The sequence below is a fragment of the Zootoca vivipara genome, chromosome 3 (assembly GCF_963506605.1).
Source record: "Zootoca vivipara chromosome 3, rZooViv1.1, whole genome shotgun sequence".
Classification (NCBI taxonomy): domain Eukaryota; kingdom Metazoa; phylum Chordata; class Lepidosauria; order Squamata; family Lacertidae; genus Zootoca; species Zootoca vivipara.
In genome coordinates, this window is record NC_083278.1 from 32,316,532 (window position 1) to 32,328,458 (window position 11,927).

Consider the following 11,927-nt stretch of genomic DNA (forward strand, 5'->3'; position numbering starts at 1 on the left):
ACTCCGTCTTGTTCTGTGGTCGTGGTGCCTCGATGATGGCCTTAATCTTAGCATCTGTGGGGTGGATGCCTGATGCATCAATTTTAAACCCCAAGAAATCCACAGTTGGCACCCCAAAACTGCATTTTTCTTTTTTCAGTTGCAACCCCACCTCCTTGAACTTGAGCAACACTGCACGGACACGCGCAACCAGTTCCTGTGGGTCTTTTCCAGCAATCAAAACATCATCAAAAAATGGCAAGACCCCCGGCAGACCTCTTAACAGGCGTTCCATGAGCCCTTGAAAAATCCCTGGGGCCACACAAACTCCGAACTGTAATCTGTTAACTCTGAACGCCCCTTTATGTGTGACAATAGTCTGTGCTTCCGCTGATTGTGGGGTTACTGGCAGCTGTTGGTAAGCTTGTGCCAGGTCAATTTTGGCGAACACCTTGCCCCCAGCCAGTTTAGCCAACAGATGTGATACGACTGGAATGGGGTATGAGTTTCCCCTGAGTGCCTTATTGATAGTACATTTGTAATCTGCACATATCCTGACTTCCCCATTTGCTTTAAGGGGTGTGACGATTGGAGTCTCCCACTTAGCAGAGTCCACGGGTGAGAGAACTCCCTGCTTGACCAATTTATCCAGCTCTGCCTCGATCTTGGGTTGCAGTGCAAATGGCACTCGCCTTGGTTTGAGTCGGATTGGAGCCACCCCGGGGTCCAACTCGAAGTCAACTGGGGGCCCTTTATAACAACCCAGTTTTCCATTAAAGAGACCAGCAAATTCCTTGCATAATACCTCACTCATCTCAGGGCAGGTTTGGATTGAATTAAGCCCTGAGATACTCAGTCCCAGGGCAGGGAACCAGTCAGTGCCCAGGAGACTGGGGCGACTGCCCTTCGCAATCACCAGTTTGAGTACAGCCTGTTTGTCCCGGAACTGTACTCTCACGGCACACATTCCCATAACATGGATGCGGCCTGCTGAGTACGACTGCAAGGTTGCCGGAAAGGGCTCCAGAGGGGGCAACTTACCCCTGGGGAAGAATGTCTTCGCGGTCTGGTCCGACACGATGGTGAATGCGGATCCGGAGTCCACCTCCATGTCGCACTGCTGACCCTCAATCTTCACCTTGACGTGTGCCTTGCCTTGCGCTGGAAACTGCACGGCCCTCCCGTTGATCTCCGTTACGTAGTGGCAGTCCTTTAGAAAACGAGTTGCTGTGGGCGGTCTGCGATGCTCCAGTCTAGGTGCTCCTGTCGCTCCCGACGCCGCCAATCTACAGACCCTGGCGATGTGACCCGTCTTTCCGCACGTCCGGCAGATAGCATCCCTGAAACGACAACTCTTCCTTTCATGGTTTCCGCCACAACCTGGGCAACTGCCTCGGCGATCTCTGTGCACTGTGCAGGCCTGACGCACCGACTCGACCCCACGGACTGGGCTCTGGCTCGGAGTAGCCTCTAGCTCGTCCATGGCATGCGCAACTTCTATCTGTGGCTTAGTGGCCTTGCGACTGGCATCAAGCTCCTCTCTTTCATAATTCTCCGTGGCGGTGGCCTCTTTCAAGGCTGAAGCAAGGGTAACCTCTTCTTTAGCCACGATGCGTCTTCTGGCTTTCTTGCTGCTCAGACCACCAATAAACCGATCCAGGAGAGTCTCTTCCAGATTTTGGAAGCCGCAGTGCTGAGCGAGCTTCCGGAGTTCAGCCAGAAATGTGGATACAGACTCCCCAGCATGCTGCTGCCTCTTATGGAACTCCATCCGCCGGGCCATCTTGGTCTCAGTAGGCGCCAAGTGGCTTGTTAGGCAGGCAAGAATATCTTTGAGAGATGTCTCACTCAGCTTCGCTGGAGCAAGTAATGCCTTGGCCAGCTTGAAGGTCTCGGGCCCACAGTAGCTCAGGAATGTGGCCCTTCTTTTGCTGGCATCGGTGATCCCTTGAGCCACTGCAAAGAACTCGAAGCGTTCGACGTAGTCTTCCCAGGTGTGGGGCTCTGATGGCTGGAAGGGCTCCAATACCCTTGGACTCTCCATTGTCCTAGCGGGCAGGGTCGTCTTCTCAGCTGGCCAGTGAGTCTTGTTCTCAGCTGCAATCCGGACTCTGAGGCAGGGTTGTGTTTAACCGCTCCTCAGCATTCCGGATCCCATCCTCGTCGCCAGTTGTTGTGACGTGGGGTTTGTGATTTCAGCTCTCTTGACAAAACATGCTGGAGACAGTTCTCTAGTAACAGCTCTTTATTAAAGTGAACAAGACTGAAGACTGAGGAGAGGAAAGCTACATTTATAGGGACAGGGGACTAGCTAGGAAGGGATACATTTTGGAGGGAACAATATCAAGCAATCACAGTGCTGCCTTTTGGAGGAAACCAATAAGACAGAGGATCCAAATACAGCAGCTTAAATGAACCAATAGTAGCTGTACCCTCTGGAACCAAAAGGCAGTTACTTTATCCTAATGCAAATACAGACAATAATAATACAGATATAAAATCCTTTGACTCAATACACAACATACACATCACACATTAAACCACATTTAAAACACTTTCCCCTACTTCAACCCTCATTAAGCTACAATTCCCATCAATTTTAACAAACTACAGTTCCTGGGATTCTTAGGAGCGGGGGTGGGGTGGGGGATATGTTTTAAATGTATAGTATGCATACTGCCTTTGCTAAACATGCCCTCTGGGCTCCTTTGAACAAGATAAACCAAGAGCATTTATTTTTGCACATTCCTGACATGCACGGAAATTCATTTCTCTGTTGCCACACCCTCCCCCTCCTTAATCCCAGTTTCAATGGTTGTGTTCTGGAATGATGCTTTTGATGTTTGTTTCCCATCACCTTGCTTATAAAAGACAATGGAAAGATAACCAGTAAAGGCCAACATGATACTATGCTTTATGGGTGTGACAAATCGAAGCACTTTTATAATGTTTATTCCTACCCGGCTGACAAAGAGTTAACCCACCTCCAGCCTGACTGACATAGAACTCTGATGGGGGCGGGACTGTGCCCGGTTTAAAAAAGGAGGGAGAGTCGGTTTGGTCAGTTAGGAGGGAGAGGGAGGAGGGTGTGATGTGGTGTGGTGTTAGGTGGTGGCTTGTATGAAGACAGTGAAGAGGCTAGGAAAACTTAAAGTTAAATGTTTGACTGAGTTTATTTTGTACAACTGGAACAAAGCTAATTAATAAATGACACGTTAAAGAAACACTTATGTTTTTAACACAATAAAACTTCATCTCTGTTTTTGCCAAAAAGGTGCGTCTTTATTTTTCCAGCGAGGTACCAGGACTCACAACCGTGGTGGCTCAAGAGAGGGCAAAACTCACCTCAGGCAGGGAGGTGGTAGTTTGTGTCCTGAAGTTACACGGAGGAGGCTTAGAAGGGTAACCTGAGGCGCCAAGAAGTTGCCAGAGTGTGTAGGGCAAACTTTTACAGTAGGGGAATCCAACTGAGGGAGACCCTTTACTGGAGGCAAGAGGTTATTCCGTGGGACAGCCTAGAGTTCCTTAAGGTACCCGGTCACGCAAGCTGGAAGGTTCTCCTTACTAAGAGACCCATTAGTAAAAGGGGTTTGTTTTTGAGGCGGCAGGAGAAGGGGGTGGGTGTTTTCCCCTCTGGATTCCTGTGTCGCAGTGATAGTAAGAGAGAGTGGGACCCGGGTCGTCACAATGGGGATGGCAGGAGAGGTGGTGGACATAGGAACAAAGACCTAAAGAAGAAAGATGTAAGGAAGTTTTTGTGTTTTTTTAAAAAAAATATAGTTTCTAATGTTAAGAACAGCTGCAGAACTGAAAAGAAATTTCCATTGCTAGAGATGGATGCAAGAACTCGTTTCTGATTACACAATAACTAGTTATTAATTAATTAGTTATTTTGCATTTATTTATTGCATTTATATCCCACCTTGTTCTCCAAGGAGCTCAAAGTAGCATGCTTGGTTCTCCCTCTCTTCATTGAATCCCCACAACAATCCTGTGAGGTAGGTTAGGTTGAGAGACAGTGACTGGCCCAACCAAGGCACCCATGGCGGAGTGGGGATTTGAACTCTGGTCTCCCTGTTCCTAGTCTGACACTCTAACCACTGTACCACACTGGCTTCAACAGCCGTATAAGGTAGTTCTAGAGGTGATCACATCCATGTTACAGGTAGGAGTGGAGGCCGAAGTCACATTCATGCCATGTCCCAGTTTACAGTGGTACCTCTGGTTAAGAACTTAATTTGTTCCGGAGGTCCGTTCTTAACCTAAAACTGTTCTTAACCTGAGGCACCACTTTAGCTAATGGGGCATCCTGCTGCCGCCGCGCCGCCGGAGCTCGATTTCTATTCTCATCCTGAAGCAAAGTTCTTAACCTGAAGTACTATGACAAACTTAGTTGATCTCTAAGGTGCTACTGGAAGGATTTTTGTTTGTTTGTCTGTTTCTACTATTTCTGGGTTAGCGGAGTCTGTAACCTGAAGCGTTTGTAACCTGGTGTGTGTGTGTAACCCAAGGTACCACTGTATACCACTTTAACAGCTGCAGTGAATCCTGGGAACCATAGTTTTTTAAATGGAAGGGTAACTCCGCTAGGTCAGCACCCTTAACAAACTACAGTTCCCAGGATTCTCCTTGAATTTTAAAGTGGTATAAGAGTGCTTTAAATGTATGCCGTGGATATGACATTTAAGTCAAAGATAGTGTGGATTCCCTAGGGCCACCCACTGTGCTCATGCCTGAGATGAGATTTCCCAGCTCACGGGCTCTAAAAGCCACAGTGCTATGCCGAAGAAAGAGGCTAGACAGCAGGGCAGGCATGATAAGATCATCCCCCCCCCTTTGGTAGGCCTTGCATTGTATTTGCATCACATATCCTGCAGTGTATGCAGTGCTTAGGGTTGCCAGACTCAATAGAGGACAGGACTTCTGTGCCTTTAATTGCCCTGCTCTCTTTTGAGTCTGGAAACCTTAAAGAGAAACCAGCAGACCCTTTGTTTAATTTCCAAGCAAAGGGTCTGCACTCTGCTGCTTTTTCTTTAAGGTTTCCAGACTCAAAAGAGAGCAGGGCAATTAAAGGCACAGAAGTCCTGTCCTCTATTGAGTCTGGCAACCCTAGCAGTGCTCTCTGGCGTAGTTATTGCTAATGCTATCCCAAGGCAGTAGGAGTTATGTGAAATTACGCTTCAGCTTTTGAATAATTAGTTTCTTGTGGATAGTGGTCATGAATTGTATTATTTTGAATTAGAACAAGCTTGAGAAAGGGGGATGGAGGGTTGTGTGGTTTTCTTTCTCTCTTTAAACTACTGCTGGAGGGAGACTCTGGCCTGCTTCAGACATACAGTGGTACCTCTACTTACGAATTTAATGCGTTCCGAACACACATTTGTAAATCGAAAAAAATTGTAAGTTGAATCCCATAGGAATGCATTGGGAGAAAATATTCGTGAGTAGAAGCAACCCTATCTAAAAATTCGTAAGTAGAAAAAAATCCTATCTAAACCGCATCCAAGATGGCGGACGGAGCTCCATTCGTAAGTAGAAACATTCGTAAGTAGAGTTATTCGTAAGTAGAGGTACCACTGTAATGATAAATCATACTGCTCTTCCATTAGAAAGAGTGAGACTCCTGCCTCATGTGGCAATGCTGGGGATAGGTGAGATGTCAGGATGACAGAACCGGCCATGCCATGTGGCCTTCCCTGCATGCCTTACCTAACTTGCTGTCTCCTTTGCCAGTGTGGAAGTAAGATTCATTTGTCAGCCTAGTAAGCTTCTGTACATGGAATGGGAGAGGAACACCATATTGTCCTTTGCCTTAGGCAGCAAGAGGTCTTGGGTTGGCCCTGACCATTGTTGAGCATTGCAAGGAGAAGCCACGGCAAGCCTTTGCACATGAAGGGAGGTGACTGGAAGTTTTCCCTTTCAGGTTTGACAAACCAATGTTACTTGTTATCATATGGAAAAACAGTGGTTTATTCTATCTATGGTTAGGAGAAAAAACTGAAAGCATATACTTATCCTAGTGTCTATGTGAATCATGTGGAAATCTGTTTTTACAACTGGTTTGACACCAAAAAAACCCAGTTTATTTTTAAAGTGCCAGAAATCTTTTTGTTAAGGCATAAGACACACATGTGAGCCACTATGAAGAGGTGGGATTTTTTTTATAGGGCATCATTTCCACGGAAATAATAAATATCAGTTATGCCACTGCCTTTAATGAGAAAAGTAGATTGTGGGGAAAATATGGCAGTGAAAAGAAGACAATGAGTTTTTAGGAACCAGTGTTAAGGAAAAGTGGGGGAGAATTTCTCACCATGCTCTGTGTCTGAATTGAACCTTATTTAATTCAATATTTGACCTTTTAAATATAGCCGATCCTTCTTGCACCCAAAGTTTACATTCCTTAGTTCAAGCCCTGAAACTGTAAAGTTTGCAGAAACTGCTTTCTAATGAGTTTCATCTGAATTATAAAGAAAAAGCAGACCCACCTCTCCCTACTACTCTCATGTAAATAGATAGCATGAGCAATATGTTTGTAATCAGATTAGCCACCATGATTATCTTGGACTAATGTTACCTTCCCCTTTTGAAACTTTAAACATCCCATGGGCCAAATGATGCAGGGAGCTAATTCATCTTAATCCAGTGGATGCTCCAGTGAGGTAGAGAATTCTCCTTTTGTAACTCCCTGTTCACATAAAATATGTAGCGAAACCTGAAATAAATGTTGAGTGTGTAGTATTGTATTATTATTATTATTATTAATAATAATAATAATAATTCGATTTATATACCATCCTTTATCAAAAGACCCCAAGGTGGTGTACAACATTAAAAACACATTACAGAACAATAATAAAAACATAATAAAGCACACTAACAGGCAGACATAATAAAATAGTTAATAACAATCCTCTCCCCTACACTTTCACAGGCCATAGATTATTTAATAGCCATAGGCCAGGGTAAAGAGGAATATTTTTTCCTGGTGCCTAAAGACATATAATGATGGCGCCAGGCAAACCTTTCTGGAGAGAGCATTCCACAGTTGTGAAGCCACCACAGAAAAGGCCTGTTCTCTTGTTGCCACCCTTCGAACCTCTCTAGAACATAGATAAGGCAGGGCCTCAGATGACAATACAGGAAATAAGACTCAGCTATCAGAAATAGTTTACAAAGTGTCACACTAAAAGAGTGTCAGACCAGGGTTCAAATCCTCACTCAGTCATGAAACTCAGAGGGTGACTTTGGGCCAATCACTTTCTCTCAACCTAACCCACCTCACAGGGCTGTCATGAGGAAAAAATGAATGAAGGGAGAACTGTGTAAGTCACCTTGAGATTCTTGGAGGAAAGGTGGGATAGAAATGTAATAGAGAAAGAAAGTAAATGAATGAATGTTAACTAGGTACAGTTTTACAGGTCATTCTGCACCCATCCAGTCACATTCACACTGGCAGTGTGATGATCAAATGTAGTTGAAGAACTTTAGGAATTCATTTGGCTTTAATAATAATAAAAAAAGATGACTTGGGGACATGATAGGAAGATAACACTGTTAATGAGACAATAATTGTATTCTGAGCCCGTGAAAACACACAGCCATATTTGTGGCAAGTTCCACAAACAAAAGCATTGTTTACTACAGAGGGATTTCTGACCTATGCTTTATTTGAACTGGAGGTGGCTTGTTTTACCTTTTGTTTATATAAAAACAAACTCTGGCAGCTTCTGGTGGAAGGTGAACTTGCAAGGCTAGTGCAAGAGCCTCCACAAATTATATGCCTCGTGAGGGTTTTTAATGGGAGCATCAACACAAAGTACCACAAGGTTCATGCCTTGCTTCAGCTTGCTGACACTGATATGCTGTGTCTGAAATCCAGGTTTGTAATGCATGTTGTTCTCAAGGAAGAGCTTGTTTGTATGGATCTGCTGGTTGTTTTGAATATGATCTTGCCAACTACTTACTGCACCCAACATTATTCATGTATAATGGTATGGTAAATATTTTGAAAGTTTAACCATTTAGTTCTGTCATGCAGGAATGGATAGACAGTATAAAAACTTTTTTTTTAACCCAAAACAACAAAAACTTTCAGGTTTAACAAGCTTGTTAGAAGTTAGTACAACAGTGCAATCGAATCCATGCCTACTCAGAAGTAAGTCCTTTGGGATTCGATGAGATTTACACCCAGGTAAGTGGCAATTTTGAATTAGTCTGAATCCTAATGTCATTTCCAAATATGTGTCTTTTTAATGTTTTATAGGTTGCAAACTACTTTAATATTTAAATGTGTTGTTGTGTAAAATGTTCTGTATCTATTTTCTCTTGAGAACTTTCTACCCATTAGCATCTGTAGGAGTAGGAAAGGTTTTTAAGATTTGTTTAATTGGAAAATCTCACTCTTTCATTTCTACGTTGTATATAATGTTGGAATTTCTAAATTCCTTATTAAGAACCTTAATGTACAACCTGAACAGAATTAGTACACCTTCATCTTGAAGCAGTAGGAAGAGCCTCTCTTATGGAGTACAGTATTAGTCTTTAGAGTTAAACCTGTTAAACAACAGGAAATAAGGCATGAGTCAATGGGCATATCCAGGCCAGTTTTGCTTCAGACAAACTTTTCCCAACCTGGTGCCCTCCAGGTGTTGTGCTGACTAGATATCATGGGAGTTGTAGTCCAGAATATCAAGAGAGCACATGGTTGGGAAAGATGAATTAAGGTAGCATAGGCCTCTTGATATATATCTGTTACTCGTGATGGCAATATGCAATCTCCAAGCTTAGAAGCAGAATATCATAGTGAGGAGCACAGCGCCAGACTAGATATACCAGAGGTGGACTCCAGCTCCCATCATCCTTGACCATTGATCATGTTGGTTGGAACTGATGGGAGTTGTAGTCCAGCAACAGCTGGATTGGCACAGGATCCTTGAGATCCTTCAGGGCTCTTTTCAATTTTGTCACAGGTCTACTCACCTACGCGGCAAAAGTACCTCACTGTCAGCTCGTTCATTACTATTGCATCATGTGGCAATTAAGAAGATTGTGCCTTGTAAAGTCAAGGGAGGGAAATGCAAGATCTCCCTGGGTTATTCTTTAAGTTTTTCCTGCAGTGAAGGAAGGAGGAATGAGCATGCAAGCACACAGTAGGACGCCCATTTCCAATCACATGAGCACAATGACTATGCTCTACCTCAGGCTTCTTCAACCTCGGCCCTCCAGATGCTTTTGGCCTGCAACTGCCATGATCCCTAGCTAGCAGGACCGGTGGTCAGGGATGATGGGAATTGTAGTCTCAAAACATCTGGAGGGCCAAGTTTGGCCATGCATGCAATAAAGCAATGCTCAAAGTAAGGTGGAATGATACTCCACTTTCTCAGATGAACTAAAAATAATCCCACTTCTTTTACATAGATAACCCTGCCTCTCCTAATCTGAAACCAACCTGTCCCACGTTTTCTCTTTACACTTTGAGCCCTGCAGCCGCTTCCTGTTATGGATCAGAGCCAACACAAATAGAAGACAGAAAATCGGTAATCTTTTCTAATAGCAGTGTGCTCATAAAAAGTTGATTGGTGCAACTTCAAGGTGAGAGAGTTAAGCAAATAAATACTTTTGAAAAGTCACATCTCAATATAGCTCTAATTTATATGAATAAAGCATTAAGATGGGTACAAGTGTATAGCCATAAGCAGATAAAACCTGCATATTGGATTTTAAACAAGGACATGCCTGGTTTATAATCACGAAACTCAAAAGAGTTTGTCTTAATAGGTGGGGCTGATGCGCAAACAGGTAGGTCAATATGTTTCCTGTAAACAGCCACAGGTTCCATTGCACCTTCTTTTCTTTAATGCCAAACACATTTTCCTACAGTCAGATTCTATCTATAAAATGGATGACTGCCTGGAGGTTGTAAAAGTATCTCAGAGGCTACCCAACAAACACATTTCTAAAGATGATTTCAGGTGCTTTCTGATCTGAAGGTGTTGAAATGCAATGTGCCTTTGGTCTCATGTTCACAGAACTGCTGTTATTCAGGCCTGATACTAATAGAAATGTATTTTAAAAGAAATTCCCTGGCATTGAATAGCATCTTGGGGGGTGAAGCTGTGGGTGGATCTGGAAAACCTTTTCTTGTTTTAAATGTGAACAAAATTTATCTAACTTGTGGCAGCACTTTTGTGCTCCCCTCTTTCCCCAAATTAACAATGTGCAGTTTATCCATGAGTTTTGTTTATTTAAGTATTTTTAATGCCACCTTTCAGTTGTGGCAGAATCCCTTTCAAAGTCTATTCCTCGTCTACATTTTGATGATAGTTTTGGAAACGAACGGTTATCCTCTCTTGAATCCTAAACTGAGTATCAGACTTTCTATGGCAACCATTTCTCTTCCTCCTAGTTTTATTCTAATCTTATGGGACCTTCAGGAATAACCACCATTGTTTCTAATCAATATGCACTTAACATAGAGTAAAGTGAGGAATGAAAGGCAGGGAGGAGTGATGGGATGATTGCTGCATTGGCAAAGGTCACTCTGGAGCAGGTGTGGGGACCCTTTGCCACCAGGCATACTTTCTGGGGTTGATGGGAGTTATTGTGCAATGGTATCTGAAAAGCAGTAAAAAATGGAGTTCTTGGGAAAGTCCAGAAATAAACGATAAATTGCAAGAACTCAGGCCAAAAGAAGATGGATTTCAAAAAATCTTCACAAGGTTTTATTGATGTAATACGGAGTTTAAATGGGAATCAATCCCAATGTTGAAGGCAAGTAAAAGTAAATTCCAGTAAAAATCAGGACAAGGCCCTGTTTCGACTATTCTTCGTCAGCTGGAATATTGAGAAAGTTGAAATGAGTCTTAGAATAATTCTCCTTATACTAAAAATTCATTCAGATCTCTAAGTATAAAGTACTTTATCTGCAATTTATCGTAGTATCTGAAAAGCCAAAGGTTCCCAGTACCTGCTCTATAGCAATAGTTCTCAACCTTTTCAGACCAAGGACCCACTTGTAGTCCAGACATGCATCTAAGAATCCGTTTTTCAGTTTTACACTATATATTTGTAAGTGGGAGACCCACACCTTAGGTCATGCCACCTAAATCCACCAGTGGGTGCAGATCCACCAGATGAAGACCAATGCTCTGGAGTCTAGTTGCTTCAGTCTCGAAAAAAACAAGTAGTTAACCTGCATCTATAAACTGTTTTAGCTGTCCTATTGCATAGTTACTGCTAGGATCACTTCCTTCCAGTTAAAAGAAATATAAATTCCATAAAGGTAAAGGTAAAGGGGCCCCTGACCATCAGGTCCAGTCATGTCCGACTCTGGGGTTGTGGCGCTCATTTCGCTCTATAGGCCGAGGGAGCCAGCGTTTGTCCGCAGACAGCTTCCGGGTCATTGGCCAGCATGACAAAGCTGCTTCTGGCGAACCAGAGCAGCGCACGGAAACGCCGTTTACCTTCCCGCCGGAGCGGTCCCTATTTATCTACTTGCACTTTGATGTGCTTTCGAACTGCTAGGTGGGCAGGAGCTGGGACCGAGCAACGGGAGCTCACCCCGTTGCAGGGATTTGAACCACCGACCTTCTGATCAGCAAGCCCTAGACTCTGTGGTTTAACCCACAGTGCCACCTGGGTCCCTATAAATTCCATAGAGGAAGCTAAATCAACTGTGTAAAAGTTCACCAGGAGATAGTGCTGGTCTCCATTCCAATGCCAGTGAGCAATTCTGGAACAAGGGAAGTCATAGTAAGAATGTATTGTTAACCTGGAACAAGGGTGGAATTTGGTCTTTCAAATTTCAGCAGTGCCCTGTGTGTGGCCAAAATTCAGCACACGCCCCTCCTGCATCTCCTTCTGTTCTGCTCAATTCACTATGTCATAGTTGCAGTGCCCTGCAGCACCCCCTAGATTTGGCACTCAGTGCAACCCAAAGTTTCATG